This window comes from Lissotriton helveticus, chromosome 7 (genome assembly GCF_964261635.1).
Source record: "Lissotriton helveticus chromosome 7, aLisHel1.1, whole genome shotgun sequence".
NCBI lineage: Eukaryota > Metazoa > Chordata > Amphibia > Caudata > Salamandridae > Lissotriton > Lissotriton helveticus.
The window spans coordinates 75,812,655-75,825,840 of record NC_136068.1 but is presented as its reverse complement, the minus strand read 5'-3'; the positions used below and the strand labels follow the sequence as shown (position 1 = coordinate 75,825,840).

Below are 13,186 nucleotides of genomic sequence, written 5' to 3'. Positions count from 1 at the left end.
AAGGCCCATCCGCAATCGCGGGGCCCAATACTGACACTATACTCTCTAAGGCTCCGGTCGAGGCATCGCCGGAAGGCCTTAGCCAAGATCTTTACCCGCATTCTATAGCCCCGCGTCCAGGCCCGGCTAAGAATACTTCTACAGAGCCATCGGTCAATCAGCCACTTTCAGCGGCAAAACCGAAACCGACAGCAACTGTATCGAAACCGAAACTGCTGAAGCCAGTCCTCGGATCGACCGCCTCGGATTCGTCGGCTCCAACCCAATCTAAAAGTGTCATCAACCCTTCGGGGTCACAAGGGGGCGTCGACCCGAAACACGGGATGCCGAAGCCTGTCTCTGCCATCAGGCACGTCGCGCTGACGCTGTCGACGTCCACGCCCAAAGATGGCGAAACTGGCAAAGGACTCAAGGCTAGGAAGACTGTCGATCCGAAACTTCCAGCCTCGGTGCCGATATCCAGCAAGGCCTTCGAGTCGAAAAGTGCACCTGACCCGAAAGAGCACGTCGCGTCGAAGCAGAAAGGCGTACCTGTTGCGCACTGACAGCTCGAATCGACGCAGGGCCGCAAGCAGCCCAGTGATCCTACAAAGTTGGTTGGATCGAAGACTGCAACACCCTCAAAAAAGGTCGGTTCGTCTCCACTGCTTACACAACCTATTAAATATGGACTGCCCCCGACCGCTCGACCAAAAACCTTCGAGCCACAAAAGGGCACCGGCACTACCAAGAAAGTGGCGGTAGTTTCAAGGACTCAGTCCGCTGAGGAGGATGTGATGTTCCAAGCACCCTCCTATGACAATCAGTCAAAACTGTTCATCGACTCGGATTCTGGTAGACTCACCATTTACAAACGGAAAATAGTTCCAGAAACTCCTTTGGAGTCATACAAAATCCCTCTGAAAAGGAAAAGAGACTCGGCAACCTCACCTGTTTTTTCTGAGCCTGTGGAGTCCTATGAACAAGACTATTCCTATTCGCCCACACGCACCTATGAGGATATAGGGGAGGGATACAATGAAGATGAGTTCAATTATCTTGCTGACACAGATCAGGATGAACAGCAGACCTGGACTGACCCTGTTGACCCTGGTGAGCCACACACCACACCTGACACTCAGTCCTATACCATCAAAACCTCGCCTACTGAAGATACTGCTGCGTTTAACGCTTTGATTGAAAGGGCAGCCAAAAACCATGATGTGGACATGCATGCTGACCCAGTAGAGGAGGACTTTTTGTTTGATACTTTCTTGACTTCAGAAAGATCAGTAAAAACATTGCCTATGCTGAAGGGTGTCCTTAAACACGCTACTGACATCTTCAAGGAGACCACAAGGGCACGGGTTGTAAACCCAAGGATTGAAAAGAAGTACCGGCCTGCACCTGTGGACCCTACGTACATCAAAGGCCAGCTCCCGTTGGACACCCTCGTGGTGGCTAATGCTCGTAAAAGGGCAAACTCTCAAACCAGTGGTGATGCTCCCCCTCCGGACAAAGAATCCAAAATCTTTGAAGCATCTGGCAAGCGAGTAGCGGCTCAAGCAGCAAATATTTGGAGGATCTCCAATACACAGGCCCTATTTGCCAGATATGATAGGGCGCACTACGACACGTTAGAGCAGCTACTACAACACCTGCCTGAGGCTTATAAGGAGGGAGCAGAAATGCTGATACAGGAGGGGAAATTAATTTCAAATGCGTCCATCAAGTGTGCGCTAGATGCAGCAGACACGGCAGCTAGGGCCATAAACACAAGTGTGATGCTTAGAAGGCATGCCTGGCTACGCATCTCTGGTTTTAAGCCGGAGATACAAACTACTTTACTCAACCAGCCGGTTAACCCTGATTTTCTCTTTGGCCCTGATGTAGACACAACCCTTGAAAAGTGTCATCAACCCTTCGGGGTCACAAGGGGGCATCGACCCGAAACACGGGATGCCGAAGCCTGTCTCTGCCATCAGGCACGTCGCGCTGACGCTGTCGACGTCCACGCCCAAAGATGGCGAAACTGGCAAAGGACTCAAGGCTAGGAAGACTGTCGATCCGAAACTTCCAGCCTCGGCGCCGATATCCAGCAAGGCCTTCGAGTCGAAAAGTGCACCTGACCCGAAAGAGCACGTCGCGTCAAAGCAGAAAGGCGTACCTGTTGCGCACTGACAGCTCGAATCGACGCAGGGCCACCATTAAAAAAGACACTGAGACAGCAAAATCCATGGGGGCCCTGCAGTCACAACAGTTCAGGGGCGGTTCCTTTCGTCGCTCCGGTAAAAGGGGAGCCTCCAGAGGTCAAGCATCACATCAAGCCCAATATAACAGAGGGGGCACGCAGACCACCTATAACAAGAACAATAGGGGTGGCTATCGTGGGAACAGCACCAAAGGCAGAGGACGCGGAAATAATAATGCCAGATCCTCCGCCACCAATAAACAGTGACGTCTTGTCACTGCCCCCCGACCATATAACACCAGTCGGGGGAAGACTTCAGCAGTTCCTGCCAGTCTGGGAAGGCATAACCACAGACAGGTGGGTGAGAGACCTTATCCAATACAGCTATTGTCTAGAACTGACCTCCACTCCACCCAACATACCCCCAAGGCACCATCCTATGTCCGCAGAGCACATGCACTTATTGCAGCAAGAAGTACTCTGCATGCTGCAAAAAGGGGCCATAGAACTCGTGCCTTTAAATCAGCAGGGTACAGGGGTGTACTCACTGTACTTCTTAATCCCAAAAAAGGACGGGTCTCTCAGGCCTATTCTGGGCCTCAGACCCCTGAACCAGTACATCTTGACAGAACATTTTCACATGCTGACTTTACATCAAGTTCTACCATTGCTCAGTCAGGGGGACTTCCTAGCAACCCTAGACCTAAAAGACGCATAGTTCCACATTCCCATTCACCCAGGACACAGGAAATATCTCAGGTTCACCATAAACAACCAGCATTACCAGTTCAAGGTCCTGCCTTTCGGGGTCACTACTGCCCCCAGGGTGTTCACCAAGTGCTTAGCGACAGTGGCGGCGCACCTTCGGAGACAACACATCCATGTCTATCCTTATCTGGACGACTGGCTTGTTCAGGCAAAGTCAGCCCAGCAATGTGCCAGCCACATGTCCCGCACAATTCACCTCCTACACAGTCTAGGATTTTCACTAAATTACCCAAAATCACACCTTCAACCCGCACATGTACAACAGTACCTGGGTGCGACAATCAACACTCTAACAGCGACAGCGCACCCAAACTCTGCCAGAGTCAACAGCATGCAATTGCTCATTCAAAAATTCAGGCCCCAACACTCGCTCCCAGTGCAGGTATTCATGCAGCTGATGGGTATGATGGCCTCCTGCATCTTTATAGTCCCTCACGCAAGGCTACACATGAGTCCGCTTCAGGAGTGCTTGGCACGACAGTGGAACCAGGCTCAAGGACATCTGAAAGACCTAGTGTTGGTGACCGGTCGTGCATACAACTCTCTGCATTGGTGGAACACACAAAACCTTTGCAGGGGACGACCGTACCACAGATAGTGCTGACAACGGACGCATCTCTCCAGGGTTGGGGAGCGCATGTCCTCCATTATACAGTGCAGGGACTATGGACAGCGCAGCAGCAAAAGATGCATATCAACCTGTTAGAGCTCATGGCGATTTTCATGGCAATGAAGGCCTTCAGACTGCATCTGTGCAACAAAGTCGCGCTGATCCGGACGGACAACATGACTGCCATGTATTACATCCAGAAGCAGGGAGGCACGCACTCTCCACAATTGTCTCATCTAGCCCAGAGCATGTGGAAGTGGGCCATTCAAAGGAACATGTTCCTCATGGCAGAACATCTCCCAGGCAAAGACAACCAGATGGCGGACCTGCTCAGCAGGCACAGCCACCAGATGCACGAGTGGGAGATACACCCCTCAGTGCTCCAACCATATTTCCAGCAGTGGGGTCATCCAGAGATAGACCTATTCGCCACAAAGGAAAACGCAAAATGCCAAACCTTCGCCGCCAGGTTCCCACACCCGCAGTCTCAGGGCAATGCGATATGGATGAACTGGTCAGGCAGATTTGCCTACGCTTTTCCTCCAGCACCGCTCATACCGCTAATGGCACGCAAACTGCGGCAGCACTCCATGACGCTCATCCTAGTTGCTCCAACGTGGGCACGGCAAGCGAACTTTCAGTGGTGCCTCACCAACGGCTGCGACTCAAGCCCAGTCTCCTCACTCAGAACCGTGGAGACATTCAGCACCCAGATCCGCAACAGTTGAGCCTTGCAATATGGCTTCTGAGGTCATAGAGTTTGGCTACCTCATTCTGCCCCCTGACTGTATAAACATCATCATGGAGGCAAGAAGACCTACAACCAGGGCATGCTATGCGGCCAAATGGAAGCGATTTGTCATTTACTGTTCTAATAATGACATAAATCCGCTAGATGCATCCACGCAAAACATTATATGTTATTTGTTGCACCTATACAGATGCAATCTGGCATATAGTTCCATTAGGATACATTTTGCCGCAATGGCAGCTTATCTTCAAAACAGACAGCATCTTTCTCTTTTTAGAGTGCCAGCCATTAAAGCTTTTATGGAAGGACTCAAAAGAGTGATTCCTCCCAGACACCCTCCTTCACCTGCCTGGAATCTGAACATAGTTCTCACCAGACTAATGGGACCACCCTTTGAACCTCTTCACTCTTGTGAGATACAGTTTCTGACATGGAAAGTGGCTTTTCTAGTGGCAATCACATCCCTAAGGAGAGTTAGTGAGCTTCAAGCCCTAACTATTCAAGAGCCATTCATACAGATTCATGCTAATCGGGTGGTGCTGCGTACCAACCCGAAATTCATGCCTAAGATGGTGTCGCAGTTCCACATTAACCAAACCATGGAACGGCCCGTTTTCTTCCCAAATCCAGACTCGGTGGCAGACAGAGCACTGCACACGCTAGATGTTAAAAGAGCTCTCCTGTATTACATAGACAGGACGAAGGATTTCAGGAAAACTAAGCAACTGTTTGTTGCCTTCTCTCCACAACACAAAGGCAACCCCATTTTCAAGTCAGGTATAGCCAGATGGATTGTTAAGTGCATACAAATCTGTTATCAGAAAGCTAAAGGCACATTAACAGTTCCCCCAAGAGCGCATTCCACACGCAAGTTAGGGGCATCCATGGCTTTCCTAGGTAACATTCCTCTAGAGGATATATGTAGAGCAGCCACATGGAACACCATACACACATTCACCAAACACTACTGCATGGATGTACACTCCAAACAACAAGCTGCTGTAGGTCAGGCTGTTATCAGAACTCTTTTTCAGACTGCTGCAGCTGGCACGGGCAACCACCGCTAAGGAGGATACTGCTATTTATTCTATGCACAGATATAAATTCAGCAGCCCACATGCCTCCAACGGAATATGCTACTTACCAGTATGCATCTGTTCTTGGCATGTAGGACTGCTGACATTTATATCGCCCACCCTCCTCCCCGGTGCCTGTCGTAGCTGTAGCACTCAGAATCATTCTCAGGCATGGTCATCACTTGCTGTATTACACTCCATCTCTTCCACAATGGCGAAAAACAATCTGAAGATGGAGAGGATGCCCATGCGCACTGTGGTCCAAGGGAGGAGCCACCTATCTCGTGATACTTCGAAGACTCTTTCAGGACAACAATGTGCAATCATCCGGACCCAACACTAGGCGGCGATCTATGCACAGATATAAATGTCAGCAGCCCTACATGCCAAGAACAGATGCATACTGGTAAGTAGCATATTCCATATATATATATATATATATATATATATATATATATATATATATATATATATATATATATATATATATATATATATATATATATATATATATATATATATATATATATATATATATATATATATATATATATATATATATATATATATATATATATATATATATATATATATATATATATATATATATATATATATATATATATATATATATATATATATATATATATATATATATATATATATATATATATATATATATATATATACACACACAAAGTACTCCTCCCGAAGAAAAGAGCAGAAGCCACATCGGGGAAAGGTAACACCATTTATTTATTTCTTTTTGGCGAATGCATTTCGGCCTGTTCTGGCCTTCATCAGCGTCGTGGTGAGTCTTGGGCAATCAATGGGGCTGTTGCTCTAAATGTACCTGGCTGCACTGTGATAGGTGCGATGTCCGCTCCGCCCCTCAGCAGCTGAAATCACTGACGTTGATCTCGGTCCTGGATGGATCCAGAACTCAAATTCCCAGGATACACCAGTGGCTCCCAGGTAGGTGCTGCCCAGGGTTGTACTAAGAATAGTCCAAGTAGTCAGCAGATGGCCGGGTACTCTGCACAGCATACCAGTGGCCCTGGTGAAAGAAACTGCACGAAGCCACCTCGAGTCCCCTTTAACCTCTTCAGCCCTGGGCACGGGTTTCACATCACGGGGGCAGAAAGAACCATGCTTATCCAGTATTATGGGTGTCTTTCATAGATTCACATGCCTGAATCATTCCCCGTCGTCGAGACGGGAGTCTCCGGTACATAGAAAAGTAATGTCCTATAGACATACATAGAGAATAGTAGGCCTAAAGGCCTCACCTTAGTAACATATCCATGTCCTTTTGTAAAAAGGACTAAACTCTAAACAAGAGCCAATCAGCTATCACCTCCCTCTAGAAGTTCCTGGCAGGATCCTCAGTCCCTCAGATTTTCTACCGCACGTTGTGCTAAGGGAGTCTCCTCTGAGCTCTGCTCAGATTCTGTGTTTTTTTTTTCACTTCATTAAATAACTTTGCTTTTCTACTATGGATTATCTTCAAATACATTCTTTAAAGAAGGTCTGGTAAGGAGAAGAAAGAATATTATTTTAGAGCCTGTGCTTCTTGTTCCAAGAGGTTGCTCTGCTCTGTTCCTCACACTGACCGCATTTACTGTCTATACCGCAGGCCAAAGACTGCAAGGTATGTCGCACTTTCTCAAGTAAGTTTTTTGAGAGGTCGTGAAGGGCGACTTTTAATATGGCTAAGTCCAGAAAGGAGGTTTTTTATTTTCTCCAGTTACTGTGATGAGGCGTTGCCCTCAACGTCTAGGAGACCTCAAAAGAGAAGAGAATCTCCTCAGACTCATTCCTCAGGGGAACGTCCTGAGAAGGCCCTCAAAAAGACCACTCATGGGTCTTATGGGCGCAGTCCTTCAAAATATCCTCACTCTGTGGAAAAGGAGAGTAAAGGACTTGCTTTTGGAGAAAAATCTTATAAAAAAGACGTCTTCTGAGCCGTCAAAATCACCTCCTCTGGTCATGGGACCCTTCAGAAAGGCGTCTTCTATACCTCCTGAGGTAAAGACTTAGAAGCCAACATCGTCAACAGGATCGTCGACGAAAAAACCCTCATCATTGCCTATTACAGCCTCCTCGTCTACGATGGCCTCGTCTATGATGGCCTCGTCTATGATGGGCTCATCTACGATGGCTCATCTACGACTACTCGTCTACGACTGCCTGTCTACGGCGTGGACGATGGCCTCGTCTACGATGGCTCATCTACAATGTCTCATCTACGACGGCTCGTCTACGACGAGAGCGTCGACAACGAGAGCGTCGACGACGAGAGCGTCGACATCGAGGAGCCTCGACGACGAGGACGAGGATCGTCGACGAGGAGGATCGTCGACGACAACGAGAGCGTCGACGACGATGAGTACGTCGACGACGAGAGCATCGACGACGGCCTCGTCTATGACTGATAGTCTATGACTGCTCGTCTACGACGACCAATCTACGGCATCGACGATGGCCTCGTCTACGATGGCCTCATCTATGAAGGCTCATCTTCGATGGCCCGTCTACGACTGCTCGTCTATGACGGCCTGTCTACGGCGTCAACAAGGACCTAGTCTAGAATGGCCTCGTCTATGATGGCCTCGTCTACGATGGCCTCGTCTATGATGGCCTCGTCTACGACGGCCTCATCTATGACGGCCTCATCTATGACGGCCTCATCTACAAAGGCTAGTCTACGACGGCGTCGGCGGCCTTGTCTACGATGGATCGTCTATGGCGTCGTCTACGACGGCCTCATCTATGACTGCTCGTCTACGGCGGCATAGTCTATGACGGCGATCTCGTCGACAGGCTCGTCGACGAGGGAAAATCTGCCAATTCTGGAATCTCTTATAATGTGGTAGAGAGGGCTGCTCAACGTTTTAAGATCTCAATGACCTCTCAAGAACAGGCCTGCTTCTTGTATGACTTCAAAGAACCTCTCAAGAAGGCAGTAAGGTCAATACCGATTATCGATTACCTATTGTCAGAAGGGGTAAGGGTCATGCAGAACCCCTCCTATGTATCACCAGTGATCCCTCAGTTGGATAAGAAGTATAGGGCGCCAGATACAACACCGGCGTGTTTAACAGGACATCCTAAGTCGGACTCCGTAGTGACACAGGCAGCCCAGAAGAACTCCAGGAATCCTTCGGGCCCCTTTGTCGCTTCCTCCTGATAAGGAGGGAAAAAGAGTGGACAACATTGGGAACAGGTTTTCCTCAATGTCGGCAATGACGGTAAAGGCCGTGAACGCTCTAGCGCTCTTGGGACGCTATCATGGACAATTGTGGACACACATAGCCCCATACCTGTCGGAATTGCCAGATTCATCCAAAGAGGAAGTAAAGAGGATTCTGCTAGATGGTGAAGCATCGGCGTCCGAAACTATAGACTGCGCGATGGATATCGCTATGACAGAGTTCCGCCAGTTGGCTGGAGCAGCAGTCTTGCGGCTCCAAGGATGGCTAACGGCAACCTCTTTCAGTCCTGAGGTGCAAACAAAGATTTTGGACATGCCATATGATAGCCAGTAACTATTTGGCACAAAAACTTGACGAAGCAGACACTGCGAGAGCTTTGGGCACTCTTCAGTATAAGAACCAGTCCTTTAGTAGAAATAGAGGAAGAGGACAGTCTTCCTACAGAGAATTATCAATACAAGTCTTCCTGCTCTTCAGGCCAGAGTAGACCGCAATACCAACCGCGCCAACAACAGCAAAACAAGTAATCCTCTTTTGGGAGGTCGTCCTTTCAGGGTAAAGGACAGCGGAAATGACAAAAATCTACGGCTGCTTCTATGACAGATCTCGGTTATGCTGCAGATAGGAGCAATAGAGAGAGTACCTCCATCTCGGAGGGGAAAAGGGTTTTATCCCCGCTTATTTTGATCCAGAAAAAAGACAAGAAGTGGAGACCAGTCTTGGACCTCAGGGCCCTCAACAAATTCCTAAGAAGCAGTTGTTTCGCATGGTAATGATCCAGGAGGTCTTGCAACTACTGTAAGAGCAGGATTTTAGGGCGTCCGTAGACACACAGGACGCTTACTTCCATATCCCAATTCACAGGAACCACAAAAAGGTACTTGCGATTTACAGTAGCGGGCAGACACTTGCAGTTTCGCGTTCTGCCCTTCGGGCTCAAGTCTGCACCGCGCATATTCACGAAATGTCGTACCACGGTGGCGGCATATCTCAGACAGTGCCATCACCAAGTCTTTCCGTATCTGAATGACTGGCTGGTCAAGGCTTCATCCTTAGAAGACGTGTCTAGGTCTTCCAACGCCTGTTTAAAGCTTTTCGATTGCTTGGGTCTCACCCTCAATCAGGAAAAATCGGTCCTACAATCTTCTCAGTGCATCAGTTTCCTAGGTGCAACCCTGGACACACGGTCAGCAGAAGCTTTCCCATCCAGAGTGAGGATGAACAAGCCCCTTGCACTAGCTGCTATAGTAGCCTCGAAGAAAGTCTTGACAGTCCGCCTCTTCAAATCCCTCCTGGGGATGATGTCAGCGTGTATCCTCATGATTCCTCACTGTCGACTACGAATGAGGAATCTACAGGAGGCGCTCTCAAAGCAGTGGGTCCAATGCACAGGGTCATTCGAAGGCCACATACAAGTGAATCCTCAGATGGTCGGAGCCCTGCAATGGTGGATGTCATCTCAAAACCTGTCTCAAGGCTTGTCATTCCTGCTTCGGGCTGCTCCTCATATTGTCACAACAGGCGCCTCCTTGGAAGGCTGGGGAGCTTTTCTGCAAGAGCTACAGATAAGCGGGTAGTGGTCTCCTATGGAGAAGAAACTACATATCAATCTGCTTGAATTGCTGGCAGTCTTCCTGGCCCTTCATGTTTTCCTGCCAAGAATCAAACATTCCCTGGTGCTCGTCCGGACAGACAACACCACGACTATGCACTACCTCAACAAACAGGGAGGGACACGCTCGCTGACACTCTCTCGCGAGTCGCAAATAAATCTGGAATTGGCTCATACTCCACAATGTAACCCTAAGGGCGGAATATGTCCCAGGCGCGGACAATGTTCTCGCCGACGCATTGAGCAGGCAGAAAACATAGTCACACAAGTGGGAGCTAGATCAACAAATTATTGACCAGATCTTCTCCAGATGGGACACGCCGCAAATCTATCTCTTTGTGACGAGAATGAACGCCAAATGCCCACATTTCGCAAGTTGGCATCCCCAGTCAGGGTCTCTAGGGAATGCATTTTCCATCGCATGGCGCAACGTCTTTGCGTACGCCTTTCTGCCATTCCCGAGGCTTCCCAGAGTCCTCAGGAAAATTTCGGTGGAGCCTTGTACTCTAATTTTAATAGCCCCAACTTGGCCGAGGCAACATTAGTTCAGAGCTCCACCGTCTATCCCTGGAGCCGCCGATCCACCTGCGGCAGTATCCATCTCTGCTCACAATGAACGACATCTGGATCTGAAGTCTCTCAGGTTAGCTACCGGGCTCCTGAGTTCCGAGAGTTCCACAATCTGAATATTCCACAAGACGGTAGGGACATTCTTGCCAGAGCAAGGGCGGATAGAACGACCAAAACGAATTCCCTGAAATAGAAGCGCTTTTGTGTTTGGTGTGCAGATCAAAGCATTCGGCTTTTCTCCTCCTCACCGGAGCAAATCTTACCTTCTCTATTACATCTGGCACAGTAGGGCCTAGCCCACTCCTCCATTAAAGTACACTTAGCAGCAATGTCTCGTTATAAAAGAACTTCAACGAGTCAATCTCTTTGGTCAAGCAGGTCGATTAAGCAATTTCTAAAAGGATTATACAGATCTTTCCCGCCAGTAAGTGTGTTGCCACCTGCCTGGCATCTCTATGGGGTTCTTAACCAGCTCATGAAACATCCGTTCGAACCAGTACACAGAGCTGACCTGAAGTATGTCTCGTGGACAACAGCACTCCTCCTGGCGCTCACGTCTGCAAGGAGGGTCAGTGAGCTACAGGCGTTTTCAATCCAGGATCATTTTCTACAGTTTTAAAAACGACAGAGTAATCCTGAGAACCAATCCTAGGTTTATCCCAAAAGTCCCGTCGGACTTCCACCTAAATGAACCGGTGGTTCTGCGTTCCTTCTTTCCAAACCCAAGCATGGCAACTGAAAGATCGCTGCATTCTTCGGATCTCAACAATGCTTGAAGTTTTACATTGGCAAAACGAAAACATTCAGGAAATCTAACCAGCTATTCGCAGCTTACAGCAGACCTAGGAAAGGTCTACAACTTACCAAGCAGAGCATCTCCAGATGGATTTCTGCAGCCATTGCTTTCTGTCATGACCAAGCTGGACAGCCATTGCATTCCAAAGTGAGAGCGCACTCCACGAGAGCTATGTCCACTTCTATGGCTCTCTTTGCAGTGGCGCCAGTCATTGGCATTTGCAGGGCGGCAACATGGAAGTCGCCGCATACATTCACTAGGCACTACTGCCTGGATACGGAGCTGATGAATGATGCAGCAGTGGGACAAGCAGTGTTCAAATATATATTTCAGTAAGGTGAGCCTTCCTCCGTCCCTCCATCCTACTCTGGTATGCACATTTCTTTACTAATACTTGTTGTGGATGTCTAATGATGGTTCATGCTCGCATGATGTGTATTATCTAAGGAATAGTATATGCTGTTACATCAGAAATGTGCACTCTGCATTGCTTGCTACTCTGATTCAGGCATGTGAATCTATGAAAGACACCCATAATACTGGATAAGAAATGCGTTACTTACCTGTAACTGCAGTTATCCAGTAGTGGTGTCTTTCATAGATTCACATGCAACCCTCCCGCCTCCCCTGGAAGGACTCACCTAACTCTCTCAGTGTCACGCCTACTTAGCTTAGTGCGTACGAAAATCTGAGGGACTGAGGCTCCTGCCAGGAAGGTTCTAGAGGGAGGTGATAGCTGATTGGCTCTTGTTTAGAGTTTGGTCCTTTTTACAAAAGGACATGGATATGTTACTAAGGTGAGGCCTTTAGGCCTACTATTCTCTATGTATGTCTATAGGACATTACTTTTCTATGTACCGGAGACTCCCGTCTCGACGATGGGGAATGATTCAGGCATGTGAATCTATGAAAGACACCAATACTGGATAACTGCAGTTACAGGTAAGTAACGCATTTCATCCCGCCCAGGCAGAGGTTAATAACCTCGCTGTACCGCTATAATTCACTCGTGCTGAAGGCGGACCTGGAGATATTCAATAACTTGAAGGAAATGTCTTGCCGGAGCAGGGGCCAGAGACTCCAGGCCAACTTGTGAAGGGGGGGTTTCTGTAGCGCGCTTCTGGAAAACGCGTAACAAGTATGCAAAGTACTCCTCCCGAAGAAAAGAGCAGAAGCCACATCGGGGAAAAGTAACACAATTTATATATTTATATATTTATATATATTATAAAATAACAATTGCCGTACTTCACCTACGGGGGTTCAGGGAAAACTTTGAAGAAAAAGTGGGCAAATGGTGCATTTTCAAGCAACTCCAATATGCACCAACCTCAAATGCGCCCTGAGCCCTAGACTCCGGGAACCCTACCAAATCTCAAGCCTAAAACCTACAAAACCAGCCTCTGCCTTTTCTGTTTTCTAGCTTTGCTACCATTCCAGAACTCTATATATGACGACTCCCCATTGCAACAGATTCAGACAAATGGGTGGTAACACCAAATAAAGAGGTGCACAAATCAACTCCCACATATAGTTACCACCTAGATGAAACAGGCTTTGCCTTAAACATGTGAGTAAAATTAAATTTGAATTTGGTAAAGCAAACAGCCTTTTATCA

At 48.1% G+C, this 13,186-nt stretch overlaps 1 protein-coding gene across 3 annotated transcripts in view; it reads left to right on the top strand.

Moving 5' to 3' along the window:
* LOC144768106 (tyrosine-protein phosphatase non-receptor type 6-like) overlaps nucleotides 1-13,186 on the top strand; it is an 848,841-nt gene that overhangs the window by 273,549 nt on the left and 562,106 nt on the right. The window lies entirely within an intron of this gene.